This window comes from Suricata suricatta, chromosome 2 (assembly GCF_006229205.1).
Source record: "Suricata suricatta isolate VVHF042 chromosome 2, meerkat_22Aug2017_6uvM2_HiC, whole genome shotgun sequence".
Lineage (NCBI taxonomy): Eukaryota > Metazoa > Chordata > Mammalia > Carnivora > Herpestidae > Suricata > Suricata suricatta.
The window spans coordinates 42,586,109-42,608,230 of record NC_043701.1 but is presented as its reverse complement, the minus strand read 5'-3'; positions in this window follow the sequence as shown (position 1 = coordinate 42,608,230).

Genomic DNA, 22,122 nt, shown 5'->3' with positions numbered 1-22,122 from the left:
AATGATGCCCTCTTACAGAACAGTACATTATGAAGCAAAGAAATTGGCTCAAAACCATCAACTAGCCTATAAATCTTATCCTATTCCCCCAGTCTTTACATGCACACCTTTTTTTGCTTTTTAAATTCTTATTTAATTAATGTACAATGTTATATTAATTTAAGGTGTGCAACATATTGATTTAACATTTTCTTGCATTACTCAGTATCACCATAAGCATAGTTGGTACCTCTTAATCCTCTTTATCTATTTCACCCATCCTCCCCATCCACCTTCCCTCTGGCAACCACCAATCTGTTCTCTGCATTTGAGAGTACATGCACACATTTTTGTATGTCTTTCTATATATAGTTCTATGATATGTTAGAGATTTGAATAGATTCATACAGCCACCACCACAGCAAGTTCCAGAACGATTCTGTCACCACAAAGGAGCCCCCCTGTGTAGCCACAACCTCCTTCTCTTGTCTACCCACAGACAGCCACTCCCCTATACTCTATCTCTACAGTTTTGTCACTTCAGAAATATTGTATCCATGGAATCATACAGTGGTATGACTTTTTGAGATTGGCTCATTTTCACACTGCATAATGCCCTTGAGATCTATCCAAATTGTTGATGTATCAATAATGTGTTTCTTTTCATTGCTGAATAGTATTCCATGGTAATGATGCTCTACAGTTTGTATTACCATTCACCTGTTGAAGGACATTGGGTTGTTTCTAGGTTTAGGGTATTACAAATAAAGCTTCTCAAGTCATGTAACTGGTTGAACACATTAAATGCATAACAATCAAAGAGATATTTTAAAAATGAGCTCTCAATCTTTATTAATAGAAAAATATGCACATTTCTAGGGGAATTCTTTCCTACCTGTATATTTCAGGGGATTCTTAATGGGGTGTCTGAACAAATGCCCATTTCCAGGCCACTTTTTCTGATATCTACCAGTGATGTTAAGACTTATGTTTGGGAAGACCAAGGCTGGTCCTCTGCCATTAGAGGTCACCTTTCTGAAAATTCTAGCTGTCAAAACTTGTCATTTACTATTCACATTCTCATTCTGGGACCATTGGATATTTTCACCTTGTTTCATTGCTTCCCAACCATTTATCACTCTGACCTCATGATCCTTATTGACCTGTTTGTTCCCTTGTTTGTTGACTGCCCCTTCCATGAGAGCTGGATGTTGCTTTATTCTCTGCTAACCTTCAGTTTATAGCTTGAGGACCAGGCACAGAGCAGGTGTATAATAAATGTTTGTGAATGAATTAGGTCTTTGACACATAAAGGGGACTTTAAAAGCTCTTCCAAAAAGACTAGATTGAAGTAAATATAAGTAAAGACCTTCAGGTAAATAGAGTGAAGGATGATCATCCCAGGGTTTGGATTTGGAAAGCCCGAGCTGGAATCTCAGCTCTTCCCCTGCTGGTTCTGAACCTATGGGTGAATGCTTTAATGTCTTTGCCGAAGTCTTTTCATTTGCAATGCCATTGTCTTCATGAGATAATTGTGAAGATCAAGTAAGACAGTTTGTATGAATATACTTTATAAGAATTGAAGTTCTGTATAAATCTAAGGTATTCTCCCCCAATGTCTTGGATATCATCTCTTCCTTCTCTCTCTCCGTCTGTCTCTTCCTCTGTCTCCTCCCTCATCATCATTCTCATCATTGCCACCATCAGGATCATCTGCACCCTTGGAAGCATGAAAGCATCAAGGCTACTGCAAATATGAAATCATGATGTTCATGTGACATTCCATCCAGTAGAGGGCAATAGTTCCCATCAGCTAAGTCCAACATCTTAAAACATCAATCATGGCAACTTATAATCATTTATATGTATTGTTACAGGGAACACACACATCTATTTTAGTAATCCTTCCTTTCAGCGATCTCTGGTATTCTTGTCTGATCCTTTGCCTTGTAGCCCAAGCTTCTTTCGGTTATGTCTGTCTGCCATGAAAGTTATTTTACCAAAAAAAAAAAAAAAAAAAAAAAAAAAAAAAAAAAAAAAAAATTACATTCTCTTCCTTTCTCCCTGGTTGGCTGGCCAAAATGCAGAAAAAATTGTGACTTAGAAATGATAACATAGGTATGCTTCTCTTTTGAATATTTATATCCTTGGCGCCAATGTTATAAGCTAGAATAATTGTTTTGCTTGGTTAGGTCATCTGAGAATCCTCCCACTCTTTAAGTGGCAATTCTCCAACTTATATTCTCTGTTTGTTGGACTTTCACTATATATATTTCATACAAGGATTGGTGGGGAGGGTCATTCAAAGAAAATGATCTACAGAGTCTATCTGGTAGGTCTAGGGACTCCCTCCCATGGTGCCTATCAATAGCAAGGTCATTGGTGCAGAGGCAGATGGGCTGGGAAATTGCTGAGGGGCTTCACTGCAGATAGTGAGTGCAGTTGGGTTTTTGATATACTGCTTTAATCCACTGCCAGAGAGACAACACTAGAGAAAGGCAGGGTAGCCACCTCTGGTAAGCAGAGAGAGAGAGAGAGAGAGAAGTAGCTCAGTTCTTTTTGGTTAATGAGAACTAGTGAGTATAGTTGGGAATAGTTCTAGAAATACCATTTCTTCTTTATGGAACTCTATTAATCTTTGCATCATACCAATCTCTTTTAGTAAAGGAGGCTCCAAGATATTTAAGTAAGATGGTTTATACATTTAAGTATTATTCATTCATTCATTCATTCATTCATTCATTCATTCATTCATTCATCTAGTGTCAATGGAAGGTCTACTGTATGCCAGGAATTGGAGATTCAAAAGGAAATAAGATCAAGACCCTTTTTTTGAGTAGTTCCCAGTCTCTGGGGGAGGCTAGCATAAGACAATAATGACCCTACAGAGGAGTGAGTGCTGTAGCTGAGCTAAGGTCGGGAGAACACAGTGGAGATGGTGATTGGCTGCATCTGCAGGAGGCTTGTAAGGAGGTGGAAATGTGTCCGTGTGTTATGTGACTTGTTTCAAAAGGTGTATTTTTCATCTTATTTCACCCTCTAAGCAAACCTTGGTTCATATCTCTAGAATGCTGGATGAGAAGGATGTAGTCAATTTTTACTGTTATTAGTCCTCTTCCAAGTCTTCCCAGCCCTGCCTGGTACAAATTGTGACTGGACCTGGCAGTAGTGAATGGATGACCACTGTGGGGTATGCTCACCACACACCTCCTGAGAGCTAAAGATGAGATACCTAATCTTGGTGCCTTGGGGAAAAAGTCACCTTCCTCCATCTTCCTTGTTACTTGTCTGAAGAGAGAAATGACTGGAACTTGTTTCCATTTCTTTGGCAGGGACCACACTAACTTTTCCCCAACACAGGGAATGCCTCTCAGTATTCTGTCACAATTGCTTTTGGGTCATTTAGAAAAAGCCTTAGGGAGAGGACAGTGCAAGCTTCAGATGGGGGAAGAGGCCCTGCTCCACAGGAAACCTTCTTCCCCCCTCCCCACCTTCCCTGCTCCATTGAAGCCTTCCATGACTGTGCGTAACTTATTCTCCCTTCCTTGGGACCATACTACCCTGTGTATTGCTCTGTATATTAATTTGGTCATTTTGCCAAACATCGCCCTCCCAGTGTTGGGTCTCCAAGATACCTTTAGGATATATGCCTGAGGGCAGAAGTTTGGCCTTCTAGCATCTTGTATCCTCTGGAGCCTTGGTCTTAGAGTAGTCAGTGTTGAGTGGCTGCCCCTTGGCCGAGTGGCCAAATAGAGATGACACTCCAGCAGAATGCCCAACCCTGCATACCTTCCAAGCTATGATCGAGCTGAGGGCAGAGCCCAGGCCCAGGGACAATGCAGCCCACACTCCTGGGCTGGGAACATTTCAGACTCATACTGGCTCAGCTCTGGAGCTGGCTGCAGCCAGCTGGGACACTGAACCATTTGCTTGTTCCGTCGGCAGCCCTGCAGAACTGGAGTCCTTCCTCTGTGAGTGAAGTCTAAATTTAGCCCCAAAGAAGCTGCCTTCCCATTTTGCTGGAGAAAAGCTCTTTTCACTGGAATGGGCCTCTGCTTTGATTAAGTGGGAGGACCCACATCTGGGAATACATAAACTTTATTGTCCTTGGATGACAAAACGGTTTCCTTGCCTACTGGTTTTCCGCCTTTTTAGCCTGGAGTATGATTGCCTCTGCTTATGACTGTGTTGGCCAGGGCAAGCCATTTGGCTCTAGACTGGGTTCCCATAGCTTGAGTCTAGGCTGCAGTTGACACCTGGAGACGTTGTTGTATCCCCACTTCACCTCTGGAGGCCCAGCTCTACGCATGCAGGACATGACAGAGAGCAGGAAGCTGGCTCTCTTGAGAGATCCTGGGAGAACATAAGGCCCAGGTTTGTTCTCCTGTAGAGTGGATCTGAGGATTTCAGGAGGTCTGAAATATCCTGGGGTTTCCCTGTAAGGCTCCAGGGTTCAAGGTCTTGAGGGCCGTTTTGGACCTGCACTAAAGTGAACACGAGATTCCTATCTGGGACAGACACCAGCCCTAAGGGCTTCTCTGGGCAGAGAATGGCTTAGGCTTCTCCTGACCCAGAGCAGGCTGCTTAGGTGATTCCCACCATAGAAGTCTTCTGCTATCTGAGTTTTAAATGAACACTTTGGGTTGCCAACAAGTAAACGTTCCCCCTAGTGCACAGTCACATCTCTTTTGATAAATGCCTCCTTTGCTGTCCAGTGACACAGGCTCTGGCTAACTAATCTGTGTGAGAACTTCTGAAATGCAGGGCAGAGAGCACTGGACTTGGATTCAGAAAGGCTGGGTAGCTGGGTGGTCTGGTTTTACTGCTTATTAGCTCTATGACATTGGACAAGGTACCTTCTCCAAACTTCTATTTCCTTGTCTGGAAAAAGGCAATTATAAGTCTGTACTCATAGCTCTGTTGTCAGCAAAAAGTGAGAAGAAGCAAAAAGTATGTTATATATTTTTAAAGGCTCTTTTGTAGAAGTAGATTGCCTTCTCCACCCAGTGACCTGGGCTGGTAGCAAATTGTTTGCTTGAATTTGGTTGGTTCCCATGCACCCCCCCTCCTCCCACCCCATGGAAATCTCTTTGTTCACAAAGAGCTCCCTACAGGACACTGGGAGGTTGGTAGATCGAGGGAACTCCTGCTTAATTTAGACCCTTCTGTCCCCATTTTTGTTGGATCTCTTGAGTCTCTTTATTGCAGAAGGATGGTGAGGAGGTCTGGGAGCAAGGCAGCATGGCTTCTGCATTGATTGGGCAGTTGTTTTGCTGAGTGCCCACAAGTGGATTGTGTCTGGTCTGACTTTACCTTAGTTTCTTGGTCTGTAGAATGGGTACACAAGTATCCATTTGCAGGCATTGAGTGAGACCTCAAGAGGAAAATTGTAATAATTGCAATGCTGTGGTCATCATCCAAATACACTATATGTTCTGATCAGAACCTAGAGGTTGGTAATTTTCCCAGGCTACTCTGCTCTGTGTTCAACATTAGTACTAGAACAAGTTTCACCATTTAATAACAATTGATAGAATGGAAAGAAATTAAACTAAGTCTAAGAGAACTTAGGCTCTGGGTGAGGAAGAATTGGAAAGATACCCTCTTGCTGTAATTTTCCAGGATGCCCTGGACAGTCCCCAGAAGTCATCAGTACAGAAAAAGCTCAGGAACATTTTACAGGCTAGTAAAGTATTGTTGGGGGGTGGGGGGAGGATAGATTCTTTGGAATTTATCTGCATGGCTGACGTCACTTTCTCAGCACAGGGAGCCAAACTGTCTCGATGTCTGTGGCCTCTTTCTGGAATCATTTCCCAGTAGTTAATCCCAGGTGACCCTTGAGGCCACTTCCCTGTCAGAAATTGTTGGCTTGCAGTGAGAAGTGGCCCTTTTTGGGTCCCTGAAATTGGCAAGGAAGCTCCTCCTTCAAGCCTAAGTGGAAGGAAAATTAATGGCTTCTCTGGGCTGAGGTTGTCTCTCCTGCAGACCCATGTCTGGGCTGTCTAGCCTCATATTTTAAATCTTTGACTCTTTGCCTCTGTAAGTTGTAACAACTGTCACCCTCACTAGCTAGGCACCATCCATAAAAGATCAGCCAATTTTCTGTCCCCAGCTTGGGGGACAGCAATAGACTGGGAGGCACACTGCTATCTCTTAGGACCATGACAACTCTGTAGCCTTGCCATGGTGGACAACATCACATCATCTTTCCTAAGCTTTAGTTATTGCAAAGTGGTGTTCATTTTAATTTGGACATTTAGAAGATGTGGCAATGGATCCAGAAAAGGGAGGGGACAAGGAATAAGGGCACAAATTAACATTTATTGAGCAGCTACTATGGATTAGGCACCGTGCCGACATATTTTAATGTACACAGCCAAATTTAGCTCTCAGAACAACTCCCTAGGACATTACAAATCTCATGTTATAGATGTGAGGAGTCAGATCTGGAGAGCTAAAAATAAGATAAAGGATTATATGGCTTTTTTTTTATTCTCTTAGGGCTTAGCTTCTCAACAGAGGTGGTGTCATCTTGTGCTGGGAAGATTAGAGCAATGATCCTAATGTCACAGTAACAGGGATCCACTGAGATCCTATTTGTTAGATCCAGTCCCCCCAAGAGGCCAACATGAAATAACTCAATAGCATGATGGGATTTTCCAGGCAAACCACTCTCTCCTCCAACAGGAGGGCTGGGGCAACCAAACTTCGCCATTCCTCACCTCTAGGACAGGGTGACCCTTCAGAAATCAGCCGTTCTCAAGAAGGCTCTACAGGTCCCCAGTGCGGGTGCCAACATTGTTCCAAAATCTTTATGCTGCCCAGACCAGCCTTGGGAAATAGGCCACCCTCTCCAGCTGGCGAGGCCCAGGCTGACTCATCTGGCGGTGGGAGCCTGAGCATCAGCACGCCCTCCCGCCTGCCGCTGCCCCTGCCACGACCACAGTGGCCAAGAGTAGCGACAGAGGCTAGGGTCCGATGCTGCATGCCGCTGGCTGCCCAGCCCTGAGAGGGCACATTCTGGAGGTAATGAGCTCAGCCAGCAGGCCCCTGCATTCCATGCCTGCCTGCCTTGCCTGGAGTCAATCCCCTGTGAGCTAGAGTGGGGAACATGATTCCTTTCTCCAGAAGCCCCGTGACTGAGTGGAGACAGGAGGGATCTGCAGTCCCTCTTCAGTCAGGGACAGCAAAGATGTTTATTCCCCAGAGACAGGAGTCCTCTGGGTGGGCAGTGGTGAGCCTGGGGAGCAACTGCCGCCGGCTGTGTCCTCAGGAAAGGTCTGCCACTTTCTGACCTGGTGCTGACCTTAACTCAAGTGGCGGCCACTCCCCTGCCATTTGCTCCTGCGGTCAGAGAGTGGGACAGATGACGCCATGGCACTTTTTGGAGTGCTGAAGTGAAGTTTTGACAAATTCCAAAGAACATCAAAGTGCAGAACCACAGCTAATACATCATAGTCTGTCACCAGGGCCCGCGCCCCTGATTATCACATTAAATCAGCAATGGGCATATTTCAGCTGTAGCTCAACGGACGCCTACTGGAACTCATAGTTTCTCCTTCCAGAGTTAAACAAGTATGGCAATGGTTACATTTACAAATCTGTGCTCTCTATTCTATATTCAGCCGCTGGGCCCTTCATCACACACACACTCACACTCTGACAAAGAGAAGCATATTGCTGAAGAACAGCAGATAATTGGGTGTGTAGCCCAGTAGAACAGAATGCAGAGGTACCGGGTTCTAATCCTAGCCCGGCTTGAAATCGTTAGCAGGTTAGTTAATGCCTCTGGGCCTCAGTCTCCTCAGGGTAAGATAAGGATAATGACACCTCTATTTCTAAAATTATGGATTTAGTTGGTAACAGCCAAACATTCATTCCTGACTGGGAACCATGGACAGTGCTTGCTAGTCATGATGTTTTGTATTTGTTTCTCAATGTGTTTATTGGGCGTAACTTTTTGGATGTGAGAAAGATAAAACATTCTTCTCCACTCAGGATTTGCCGAGAAATATGAGTGAGTGAAGGGGAGGCAGGCCATTCAGGGTTTGAGTTTCAGGTTATGAAGGAAATACTTGTGGGGTTGGTATTTCCCTGGGTAAATTCTCACTGGGGGTGGGAGCGGAAGGTAACTCCAGAAAGCGCTTATGCTGATCTTTAAAACTGTTTCTCCCAAACTCTGAAGCATCCAAAGAAAGCAGAGTTATCTGCCAGAATGTTCCAGAAAGAACAACAGGCATATGAATTCTGTGTCACGTGATCAGGCATAAGCAATGTCACATTTCTTTTATTACTTTAAATTAAATCTGGTATGCTATTGTAGCCGTCCTGCCAGGCTGGTGGGAAATCCAGTCTCTGACCTTCCTGGAATGCCCCCTTCCTCTGAGTTCCTGTGGGTGTCCACCCAGAGCATTCAGTGAGGACTGCCGGTCTTCGGTCTACATGGGTGACTATGGATGTACTCATTTGCCACATATTTTATCATCCTTGGAGGCTGGTAGCTCTACCTTCTCTTGGCAAAGCTTTGTTGTAGCTGTAATTTCTCCCAAGATCCTGCTGTCTTGCTAGAGGGCTTTCAGGCAGGCAGAACATTTCTGCCTGGGAACCCAGGTCTCTAGTGCTTTCTAGTCCTGGAGGAGGCCCTAGAATTCTTTTCAGCCTCCTTCCTTATCTTTTGGTGAAGATAACCAGTTATCTCCCTTCAGAGAGCCTTTGGAAACACTATGACAGCCTCTGCTTCCTGGGGCTAGGGAAAGACAGGTCGTCCAGGTTAACTAGCATTAATCAGTTCTGTTGCCGAGAAAGGTAACAAGATAGGACTGGGGAATTTGGGGACTCAGAAGGAAATAGAAGAGAGACACTTAAAGAATCCCATGTGAAACTGGATAAGATTCTGTTTCCTCTAAAATACCTATTACTTTCCTTCCATCCACTTCTGCCTTTACGAAGGTCACCAGAATATGGGGAAAGGGCTGGGTGGGCAGCAGAGGAAAAAGACCACTCTTGGGGGCCCCCAAACAGCAGAAGACACTGCCTGCTGACGACATGGCATTAAAATCCTTGTCAATGTAGGAGGTGCTTGCTGGGGGATGATCGTATTTGACAGCCTCTACGAGGTCAGTGGAGTGATCATTAATCTCATTTTCCAGATAAGGAAACTGAGAGGCAGAGGGTTTAAAAGACTTGCCCAAAGTTACAGAGATGAGAGGCAGAATAAGAGTAGGCATTCAAGTCTCTTGACTTCTTCAAGAGTCCCTCGTGTCGCTCACAGTTTTAGATTAGGCTTCAGCTACATCCATCAGTGACTTGGGATGTTTGCTTTTGCCAGTGATCTGGCAGTCTGGAAACTTGCTGATAGACTTCTTCTAACTCTTGATCCTTAGCTATTCTTTGTTACTTTCAGGAAGAGGCGCTCGAAGCAAAATGTATTTCTTATGAGAGAATCTACTCTGGACTTTGATTCAGATCTGGTAGGTCCCCAAAATCTAGGTCATAACATTTAAGACCATGTTTCTAATTCTATGTGCATTCAATAGACTACCTTAGTGAGGGGAGTAATTTTATAAAACTATTAATTCAAGTCTCTGAGAAGAATTGCAGGAAACGTACTTCTGACTATTTAGAAGTGACTCATTATGGGACTATTTGAAAACTATATATTATTTTTATCAGTAAATAGAATTGCCTATAGTCAATGTTATCTCGTCACATCCAGGGATTCTAGGTTCCCGTTACCCATTTCCCTGAAAACAAGGGACAGCAAAGCCAGGGAAGAGAGAAAGCATTGCAGTCTCTGCAAGGCTAAAACCTCCCCTAAGCCCCACTGCAAACTGTAATGCCACACCCTTCCCTGCCAAATAACAGAGGGCAGATAAGATGGAAATTTTCATTCCAGTTCTCAATAATTTCCACAGCCAGTGAGATATCAGGACGGAAGAGGTTCCATAACCAGAAAATCTTGGCTGGAGTTTCATTGTTTGGAAACAAAAAGGGAAAACTAAGGAGTGCCTCAGATAGCCTTTCTTCGGGGGCTTACTTAGGAAAGAGGCTTTTGGGTATTTAAATAGAAACAAAGGATGGCTAAGAGTTCATGTCGCAATTAAATATCAGATGGCATAAAGTGTTTTCATGGAAAGGATAGGATCTGCTTTTCATCAGCTGGTACTTGGCCTCACCACCGTGAAGCAGGATCATTCTCTACCTGTGTCAGCTGACTTCTCTGACGTAGGTATTCGTCCACCAACGAAGCATGAGGGCCCTGAACAGTGGCGTGCAGCTAGACTCTGCTGCCTCCAGAACAACCATCATGGAGCAGGGCCCCAGCTGGAGAATGATGGGCCAGCCCAGGCAGTTTTCTGGGCTTGCTTTATGTGGAGAGAGGTGGTCTGGGTCTTTGTCTCCCAAACAATCCCTGGTTTTGACGCTTCCTGAGAAAGCAAGGCTTGTTCCCTAGTGCACCACAGTTCTGGAAAGCAGCTTTTCCTGTGAAGAGGACAATGGTCCTTGTGGGAAGGCTAGGGTTGCATGGAAGAAAGATCTGAGCAGAGAGGAGAAGCATGCCAGCTTTGCTGGCAAGGGAAACGGCAGGCCCAGAGCCCTGCAGTAGGTTGAGCGAGGTGTCCCGAGGGCTGGGGGTGTGCGCCTGGAGCAGAGCAGAGGTGTGGGGAGGAGGAAGTGAGCAGGAGGTAAAGGAGGTTGGAAGGGTATTGGGGGGAGGTGACCTAATGCGTTTCATACTCAGTTTAAGCATCTGGGACGTAGGGGTGCCTGGGAGACTCAGTTTGTTAAGCACACAACCCTTGATTTTCGCTCAGGTCATGATCTCATGGTTCATGAGTTTGAGCCCTCGGTGGGCTCTGTGCTGACAATGTTGAGGTTGCTCAGGATTCTCTCTCCTTCCATCTCTCTCTGTCCCTCCTGTGCTCACTCTCTCTCTCTCTCAAAATAAATAAAATAAACTTAAAAATTTGGGGGGCTTATCCTATTGGCCTTTGCTACTCAAAGTGTTGTCCAAGGACCAGCAGCATCTTAGTCACCAGAAGACTTTTAGAAATGCGGAATCCCAAGGCCCACCCCAGATCTAAGAGATCACAAACCACATTTTAACAGGAACCCCAGGAGATCCGTTTCTTTGTTCCAACACTGCTCTTGGCTAAGAGGAAGCAAGAAAGATTTTGGGATGGGGTGGGTTGGGGGGTAATGTGATGGTGTGAAGGTGTTTGGGAATGAGTCCACTGGCATGGGTAGAGAATGCTCACTTAGGAGCCCAGGGCCACCAGCCCAGGGTGGAAAGAGAGTGAGGAGGAAGGTCAGATGAGGTTGGTCTTGTCGTCAGAGCCACAGACAATGAGACAGGCCTCTACCTTCCAGTTTCCCTTCAGGTGGCAGACATCTTGGTGATCAGCCCAGATGTTGACCAACATTAGGAAATGTGTGTTCGGGAAATGGACATCCCCAGGATCTGTGCTTTTGGATTAGACTTCATCGCTGCAGCTGATTATCTGCCTGACCCTGGGGAGCTGGGAAGGCAGCGAGGGCTGCCAGGGCCCTGGAGCCACACAAACATGCCGCTGCTCCTGGTGGGGCCAGAGCTTCTGTGAAAGACATTCTGGAAGTTTCCTGCTGCTGCAACAAATTGTTGGGGGCACAGCACCACTGTGGCCTGCTTTCTCAGTCCCAGGGCAGCCAGCTCCTGAAACTGGACACTCCTTGGGCCTCGCGGGTGGGCTTGACTTCCAATGGGACAGGAGGAGCATTGCCCATAACACTTTCTCTGTCTGTTCAAGCATGGCATCCCTTCCGATTGGGCAGCACAGACTGAGCTTCCTGGGCTCCTTGCCTAAGGGGGGAGGTGGTCATTCCTTCCCTGGAGGTGGTAATGAATAAGGGAGGCAGTGCTCTAGGTGTGGGACCTAGTTAGGTCTACATCTGCAGGGAGAAAGAGACAATGCATGACATGAAGAGAACTCTTTTTTTTTTTTAAGTTTATTTGTTTATTATTTCTGAGAGAGAGAGAGAGAAAGAGAGAGAGAGAGAGAGAGAGAGAGAGAGAGAGAGAGAGAGAGAGAGAAAGCGAGCAAGCACAAGTGAGGGAGGGGGCAGAGAGTGAGAGGGAGACACAGAATCCAAAGCAGGCTTTAGGCTCTGAGCTGTCAGCACAGAGCCAGACATCGGGCTTGAACTCATAAAAGTGTGAGATTATGACTTGAGCCAAAGTCGGACCACTCAACTGACCCAGGCGCCCCAATAGAACTCCAAAGTGGAGGATTCCGGGGTTCTCAACTTGAAAAGAAAGGGCATGAACTTAGTTGCCAGTTAATTTCTGCCTTTTGCCGTTGCACTCTGAGTCCCAGTCTTCTAACAGGAGAGGATAGTAGCTTCCGGAAGGTCATGAGAGCCTGAGCGCACCACCGGGCATGTGGATAGCTAACCAACCTTATTTCCCTTCCCCTTCCCCTCTCCAGAGTTGCTACCTCTCTCCTGCTGGTCTTTGCAAATAAACTTCCCAATTAAATAGTTCCTGTCTGGTAATTCAGATCAACTAGAGGGAATATAAGTCTTAAATATATGACATGTTGAATTTGAAGGGTACAGTTTAGAATAAATGTGACCATTTGCTGAAATCAAACCGTTTCCTAGAATGGAGTCTTTAGGGGACCTGCTTCATGAACAGAACTGTCATTAGCACATTAGTTATTTGATAGCAAATGGATTCTCTTGGGACACAAATGTAATTAAAAGCAGTTTGTTCTAGTGTCTCTGGTTTAAATGTTGCCCACCACATTCTTTTTCTTTTCTACTCTTGCTGAGTAAAATCCATACTTTGCAAGTTCAGGGGCTAACCTTTGATGAGTTTTGCTTATTCTAAATATCCTCTCAAACACTGGGTCCCACAACTGAAGGTATTTTCTGTTCTTTGCTCTCTGGAGACTGAAAGGTTATCAAAAACCTCCCGTAAAGTTTTCTTCTATGCAGACCTTGGAAACACAGAAGACTCCTTGAATGGGCAGACTTACCTTTTCCCAAAACCATAAAGGAATATATTTTTGTTTCCTACCCCGAACACAGTATAACTCATTTCCCGTTTTTCCTGGGAGATTGTGGTAATATGGGGAGGCCTGGGGGGTCTCCAGGATAAAGCAGCTTGTAAAACAACTGTGGGGGGATTCCAGATCTGACTTAATCAACGTTTCTCAAGATCCGTAGACCAATAAAACTGTTTGCTTTCTTACCATGGTTCAGCCGGCTGATTTATTTCTCTCACCCTGCTGAAGCTGTCGCTGCTCAGAGCAGTTCATTTGTCAGGTCGAGAGAATTACAATTCACAGGACCCTCACTAGTGCTATCTCAGTTTATAAATTTCATGAATTACAATTTATTGCTATGCACCCTGCAGAGTCTCATATTAATAAATTGTGTCTCATCTGCAAAAGCACGTGTATATGGCTCCCTTGGACATAAGCTTATGGTCCTAGAGCTGCGGCACGTCTGCATGTGGCCAGCACACAAACATAGCTGTGCCGACAGAACCGGGCCCCCAGTCAAGTTCCCGCTGCCTCCGTCTGATTCTCCTTCCCTTGCAGTGACTGTTTGTGGGCCCTGATTTCTTGTTTTTATCTCCACAGGGATGCTCTGTAAAGGAGGCCAGACACCATCTGTGTATGTTTGTGTTGTGGTGGGGAGAGTATGGTGGTAGGGAGAACTTGATACTTTCCAAAATGCTCAGATTTTACCTTGCAGATTTTATCATCCTGTGGGTACCAAAACAAACAAACAAACAAACAAACAACCCATTAATAATGCAAAACTTTCTTTTGCTAACTCTTGTCCTTACCAGCTACTAGAATCTCAACTTAAGCTTTCTGGAAGTCCTTGCTGACTCCTCACATGCTCCCAGAGGCTACTCCAACTGTCCATGTGGTCAGATGCCACGAGGCATCTTCCTTTTTCCCCTGCTCTGGCCTCTTCCACTGGGCAGGGCTGCTAGTACCTGCTGTGCACCTTACAGTTTCTACCAAGTACCCCTAAGTCCACCCAGCACCTTTGTTTTTTACTGAATACCTGCTGACTACATCTGATTCCCAGTGAATGTGCCATGATTCTCACAATCTCTGTCTGCCATGGATATGTAAGTCTTGAATGGGCTGATTTGACCTCACCTATTCAAGTCCCTAACCCCAAGTACCTCAGAATGGGAGTGCACTTGGAGACAGTCTTTAAAGGGTAATTAAGTTAAATAAGGTCATTAGAGTGGACCCTAATTCAATATGACTGGTGTCCGTAGAAGAGGAGGAAACTTGGACATGGAAAGGTACAGGGGGAAGACTACGTGGAGACATGAATTGATGACAGCCATCTACAAACGAGGGAGAGAGGCCTTGGAAGACAGCACCCCTGCCAATAACTTGCACTCAAACTTGGAGCCTCTAGAACTGAGAGAAGATACATTTCTGTGATTTAAGCTACCTAGCCTGTGGTGCTTTGTGATGGCGGCCCTAGTGAAGTAATACAGTCCTCTGCCAAGAGCTGTCTGGAGACTTCATGCAACTAAGCTGGGTCCCAGTGGATGTCAAGTCAGGGATAGGAACCTGCAGCTTCTGTTGAGATTTTGCTTCTTTAGAGGAGCCTCAAAACTCTGCTGCTGGCGCCCTGATTTCTTTCATTGGATGTGAAGTAGCCCAGCCCAATCTGGCATCAGCCTATCATTCCAGGCTCTTCTCCTTTCCCTCCCTGCAAAAGACCTGTGCTCAAATCATAATGCACTCATCACTTTTGGAAACTATTGTGACTTAGAACCAGGGGCTAGGATCACCCATGGAGACGTGGAATCACAGAGATCCCAGTTGGTGGGAATGGGACCCAAGGAAGAGACACGGCCGTTTGTGGCGGCACCTCTGGAGGCTGAGAGAGGAGGAAGAAATAACCTGGCTGCTCCTTTCTTCCCACCCGCAGGCTCCTGCCAAATGGCTCCCATTGGCTGAGCTTCTGGAAACTACAGGAGTCTGGGAAATGCAGCCTGTGGGGCTCAGCCCCTGCCACAGAGAGCAGTGAGAAAAAGATGAGGGATGGACCTTGGGGCAGGTAGGACCAGGACCAGCATTCTTCTCACACCTCTACACTCATTTCCTGTGGCTGCCACAAAACATTACTGCAAAGTTCGTGGCTCTAAACAACAGAAATGTGTTCTTTTTACCATTCTGGAGGCCTGAAGTTTAAAATCAAGTGGCAGCAAGGCTACACTCCCTTCAGAAGTTCTAAGAGAGAATCCTTTCCTGCCTCTTCCAACTTCTCATGGTTTCACAGGTTCCTAGGATGTGGCTGCATCCTTCCAGTCTCTGCCTCCCTCTTCACATGGCCCTCTCTTCTCTCAGGAGGTCTCTCCTCTGTGTGTGACACTTGTCATTGGATTTAGGACCCACTTAAATCATCCAGGATGACCTCAGCTGAAGATCCCTAACTCATTTACATCTTTTCCAAATAACACTGCATCCTCGGGTTCCAGAGATTAGAATGTGGGTATACTTTCAGGAGCCACCATTCAACCCACTGCAATCTATTTAGCTTTGTTTGAGCTCTTCCCTGACCCTTCTGTAACTAGAAAAATCCTGCAAGTCTCCACTCTGGGGCGGCGGAGGCAGGGGGGATGGAGGGGATCACCTTCAGTAGGATACCTTGCCTGAACTACAGTATCAGACAGACTCACAAGGCCTCCTGTGTCTGGTCATTCTTTGTTCACATGCATGATGCTTATCGGCTTTCTGGTCTATTCCATTAGACCATGAGCTCCTCAGGGACAGAGCAGGGCCTGTGTCCTCTGTTCCAACTTCATATAGCTTATCTCTACTGTGAGGACCATGATCTTTCTGTCTGGGCCCCAGTTCTCTCTTCCTGTTTTGAGTCAAACATCTTTCCTTACTCTTGAACCACATATGGCTCTGTCCTCCATCTGATACACACTTGCTGAGCCCCTCATATGTCTGGAACTTTCCCCCACAGTTTGTCTGAACCCCCTCTTTCTTGGACATATATCACACAGGATTCCCAACAGTCCTTGTTCAAGAAGTGCTGCTGTTAAAGAAGTCTGATTAGACCAAATAGGTCCAGGGTTAGAGGTGGCGAAAGAAACGTGTTGTCATCACAGTATTTCTGGTAGAATATGATCTGGAATTTGGGATAAAGTGTGGATCTAGTCTTTGAAAATACATTTAAAAATAATAGGCAGGTGCTTTTCTGTAGTGAGTGATTTTTGCATTTTGTTCCTAGAAGTTTTGTGGAAACCTCCTAAAACCTTGATTACCTGTAACACTTGGAAAATAGGGAGGTTTATTCCTTTATTTTGGCATAAGTAAAACCTCTTTTAGTTTTTAATTGTTATTTTTTTAAGTTTATTTTGAGAGAGAAAGAGGAAAAAGAGCATGAGCAGGGCAAGGGCAGAGATTGAGGGTGAGAGAGAATCCCAAGCAGGCTCCACACTGTCAGTATGGAGCTTGGGTTGGGGCTCAAATCCATGAACCATAAGATCATGACCTGAGCCAAACTCAAGTTTCAGATGCTTAACCAACTGAGCCACCCAGGTGCCCCTAGCTTTTAATTCTTAATGCTGTTTTGTCTAAACTACACATCTCTTTCCCATTTCAGTAGGTGAAGGGGAGGCAAATGGGAGACTCACTTTCTGCTTAGAGGACAGGGGACTAGAGATGCAGGTTTGGAAATGAAGCTGAGTAACCCAGGGCATAATCTTGAGAAAGCCCCATTTATCTCCTTGTTTTCTGGGGATTTTACACTTTTCTCCAAAATCAGAGAGCAGAAAACAACCAAATAAAGGTCAGCTTTCCTTCTGCCATGCTAAGAATATTTTGTTATCAGCGATTAACTGCATCAATGAAGAAGATAGAGAATATTATAAATGTTGCAACAAAGAGAAGTTTTAACCACTTTTCCAAGCTTTTCCTGCTTGCATACTTGCAGTTAGGTGTGGATGTGTGTGTAACAGAGTGTGGGTACAACCAAGTTAGCCTAATGTGGATAAAACTACAAAAGAGTGAATGAGAAAAGCAGTGGGTTAAATGTCAGAAGCCTGTCCATTTTATCCCCCTCTTTGCTACTAAGCAGTGTTATGACCATTGGCAGGTAAATTTACTGAACTTATTCTCTTATGTAAAAATAAGGCTAATTCTCACCTCTATCTGCTTCCTAGGATTGTTATAGGAATGCGATCAGATGTTTTGAAAATAATAAATAAAATACTATGCAGACTTCTCATGGCATTTCCTTTCCACTAAGCCCTGTGAAGAAGCAGTAAATGTTTTTGTTATGAATTGGTATTATTGCTGGTTTGTTTGCTAATGCAGATTCTGCTTTTATCACCTCTGAGTTGGGGTGTTAAGGCTCATCACCCAGTCATGCATCACAAACCTGCCCTGTTCTTGTACACGTTCATTATGTGCCAGGGAGAAGCTAGACTGCTCATTTACCCCACATGAAACCTTGATGTCTCCCTGTGTCAAAAAAAAAAAAAAATGAGAGAGAAAGAGAGAATTAGACGCCAGAGACACACTATATATAGTTTTCTTTGACTGCTGGAAAAGATAAGTGGCTGAAAAGAGACGGGAATTGTTTGCCTATAAATTGAGTGCCAGCAGGTTTATCTCTGGATGCTGTAGATTATGTTGAGTGGAATAATCAGGAGGAAGAAGGGAGGCTACAATAACACCGTGATAGGGACTATTTGGAGTCCACAATCAGACCCTCCTTGACTTAATGCACCCTGTGTGGAAAGTGCTTATGTTACAAAGCAGCGTGAGGTCCTGGCCCCAAGATACTTATGTGTCTCATGGGTAGTGAGGTGGCGGTTGTCAGTTCTATTGGTATGCCCCTTGACTGGGTCCGATGTCACTTGAGAGGGCTGGATGGGATGGTGGGGACGGCAGGGGCGTCCTCCCACAGAGGAGGGCACGGTGATGCCCCAGAGCCGGAATCCAGAGCGCTGCTGAGAAGGGCAGCTAATGCCTGGTGTGGAATAATATTTGGGCAGAGTGTTCCTTGAACCATGGGACGCTGGAGTTTTCTAGGTTCCCCCCCTCCTGCAACCCTGTAAGCTGCAGGTGATAAATAATTTCTTCAGTCCTAGTGGCGCCTGGTGTCTCTGTGGAGCACCCAGATTGGCGCCCACATGAGGCCACCGTGAGGACTGCAATCACCTCATTGTAGCCCAAGACGGAGGGGAGACTTGGGACAACTTTCGTGGACCCTGAAGCTTTCCTGCTTGGTTGGTTCTATGGTCTGAATGGTGCTGTTCCATTTCCAAGTCGTCCTGTGCAGGGTCAGGAGGCATTCCAATGGCCAGAGACTAGTGACTGGCTGGAATGTGAAATGCAGTGACATTAATGTTCTTCTGGCAAGTGTAAATCAACTCTAGGAGCCTCCTCCTCCTTCATCTCGGTGATGGGTTTGCTTTCTTGATAAATCACCCTGAGGACCAAATGGATTTGGCCCAGATTAAGCGTCTTTCGGTCATGTAGTTTACTCACATTATTTCTCATTTGTCACTCCAGTAGGCTCACAAGAAGGACAGTCTGAGTCCCCAATAAAATGGACACTCGCATTGCCCAAGGGAGCCTACTGTGTGAAGAACCCCAACCCTGTAGAAGTGAGTGGTCAAAAGGAATTTCCATGGTCGATGCCTCTTCCAAAGTCCAATAGCTGAACATGTTTACAGACATCCCAGGTGCTTTCCGCTACCTTAAAAATTAAGCCTAACCTCCCTAGTGAGGGTCTTTCTTTCCAGCTTCATCTCTGGCCACTTTCTGCTTGTACATGCCTCCCTCGGGCAATGCCAAAAACACTTTACACTTTTCAAACAGTTTGCATACCTATGTCCCTGAACATTACTCATGCTAACCCTCTTTGGCTCAAATGCCTATTTTTCTGGTGAGCTTTCCACTCATTCTTCAAAACCGAATTCAAATGTGCCTCATTACAACTTTGGGGGGTCATTCTGAATAGACTGAAATACGCCTCTGCCTGCGCTTCTCAGGACAGAGTGTTTATCCCTCTAGGGTAGGGCTTATCATCTGGCATGATAGGTATTTGTTCAAGATGTGACTTCCCCACTAACTATTCTACTCTTCCACTCTGAGACCTGGCTGATTTATCTTTATAAGTACCTAATCCACCAGCACATGCTAGGTCTTCAGTTTCTACCAAATTAAGATAATGTACCTGTAACATATGTGACAAAACCAAGTGCTGATTTCTTCTTACTCACTGAACAGTTATGGGTCTAAAAAATCATCCTTGGAAAAGCATATCACCTTCTATTAGCTACCTTATGGCACATTATGAGTAAGGGAAGGATAAAGTAAGCTGGATTGGAGATCTGTAAGTTGGAGGCAGGGGAGAGGCGACCAGAAATCATTTGTAGGAATAGCCTTTGTTCTTATTTTGGCTATTTATTTCATGTTTCATCAATGCTCCTCAACTTTTATTCTTTTAAAAAATTTTTTTAATGTTTATTCTTGAGAGAGAGAGAGAGAGAGAGAGAGAGAGAGAGAAAGTATGAGGTGGGGAGGAGCAGAGAGAGAGGGGGACACAGAACCTGAGGCAGGCTCCAGGCTCCAAGCTGTCAGCACAGAGCCCGATGCAGGGCTCGTACCCACAAACCGCGAGATCATGACCTGAGCTGAAGTCGGACACTTAACCGACTGAGCCACCCAGGCGCCCCTCTCAACTTTTATTCTTACCAGCCAAAAAGGAGTGACAGTGTGATTGCTTGGCTGCATGTTGTTACCAAGTAGAGAGTAGCATTGGATTGACAATCAGGATACCTGGATGCCAATCCTAACTGTTGTACACCATAAACCATCTTTGTTTCAGTTTCACCATTTGTGAAATGGATCGCTCATCCCAATACATCTCACTTAAGAAACATTTGTGCAGGTAAAATCATCAACAGAAGAATATTAAGGCACATGGCCACATGCCAGGGACTTTGCTGGAATCTTTACGCAGTCAGATCTCAGGCTCATCTGCTGCTCTGCTGAGGCTTCATCATTATCCCCATTTTGCTGGTGAGGGCTCTGAGGCTCAGAGAGTCACCTGCGGTGAGGGGATGCCTGAGGATCAGAGTATGATCTGGGCCTGGGTCTAAGTCCAGAGGTGGGGCAGGTGTGCTCTGCCCCTTGTCCCCTATTTGTATTTCTGGGTGTAAGGATGCTAAATACTCTGTTGTTTTTAGGCCTTGTGGAACTAGTCCACAGTCTCTGCAAAACATTAAACACCTAAAAGCCATATGGTTGCCAAATATTGTACATCTAATTATACAAACAGAATGTTCTTTTAAGTGTTCTAGGAAGTCTGGTTTTCATTTGTGTTCCCCACTACTGCCAGAGTGATCTTTTTCAAATATAATCTTCCCATGACTGTCCTAAAAACCTCCCATGGCTCTCCTTTGCCTGTAAGACAAAACCAAGATTCCTAAGAAGAATTTCAAGACCCCTATACTCCAGCTCTTACCTATATCTCCTTCTTGTTTGGTGTTTCTCTTCCCACCTCACCTACCCCCATGCCACCAATCGAAGGAAGCAAAATGGAAGTGGTGGTGTTCCTTTCAACTCCCGTGACCACACCGTGTTGGCTCAGTGAGCTGCACATGCACTCGGTCTACCTAAAAGGGGTCCCCTACCTGCATAGTTAGCTGCTCAGCCGATCCTCCCTCCGTCTCTTCTTTCTGATTTTCCATATTAGTTAGCCATTGCCACATAAAGAATTGCCTCTGAACTCATTTAAGACAATATCATCACTTAAGATGTCACCCCATTTCTGGGTTAGGGGTACAGGAGTGACTGAGCAAGGTGGTTCTGGCTAAGGGTCTCTCATGCAACTGAAGTTGGGTTAGAGATGGGTTGCGTTTATCTGAAGACTTGACTGGAGCTGGAGCACCTGTTCTAAAATAACTCCCTTGCATGGCTGGCACAGTAGCGGTGGTTGTTGGTGGGATGCCCTAATTCCTTAGTACATAGACCTCTCCATAGAGCTGATGGAGTATCCCCACGATATGATGCTGGCTTGTCCCAGGTCATTTTTACTGATCCCACGTTTTCCTCAGTATAGCAACAATGCACCCACCTTCCAGTCTTGAATTTCCAGGCTCACTTGCACCTAAGGCAGCCCTGTGACACCATTCAGGCTAATGAAATATAAGTGGAGCTTATATTTCCTGGGTGGAGCTTACAGGAGGGCTGTTTATTTCTTGGTCAAAAGGGACCGTCTCACTTGGCACATGCCTTTTAACCTTGGTTTTCCCTGCCCCAAATTCATATGCGATGTCTGGGTATGCAAGCAGTCATCCTGCAAGTGAGAGGATGAAAGTCACAAATGAGGAATGGCAGAGGGAATGATAAAAGAGTTTGGTCCTGGATGGCTTCATGGAGCTTCTATACCCGCCCTAGACTGCTTAACCTCTGCACTTCTTGTAACTTGAGAAAAATGACCCCAATCTGCTTACGTCACTGTTGTCAGTTTCTTGTTACATGCACCTGGCCACAATCCTAACCAAGACACTCCTTTGTCTTTTTCTAAATGTGTAAAATTTCTGTTACTATACACATCACATGTAATTTTCATTACTTTTTTTTACGTAGCCTTCTCCTCAATTCTTCAGTGAACCACTTGAGGGCAAATATTGAGTTATCAATAGTTTTGTACAGTAGATTTTTATTAAGCTGATGAGTTTATATTTAAAAAAAACTTTAATGAAGTTTTTGAGCTTTGACTTCAGGGAATAAACCCCATCATTCTGTTGGTGATCAGTGAATCTGGTCTCATCCTGACTTTCTTTCCCACCAGTGCCAAGACCTGGGTTAGAGAAGAAAGACATCAAAGGCAACAGGGGGTAGGGGGTGAGGAAGACCTGTTTGATGTGAAAAAAGAGGGAGAGGTCTTTGCTAGGTTGACTACAAAGAAGCACTTCTGTGAAAATGGCTGCTAGCTCACCAGGTCATTATTTTTGCCGTTCACCTTGCATGGGTCAGAGGACTTGAAGACAGATTCCTGCTGCCAGAGAGTCTAAGCTCATCATGAACATGACTCCAGCCTGTCACTGGGTGCCCTCCCCCCTCTTTTTAAGGCCTCTGCCTCAAAGGA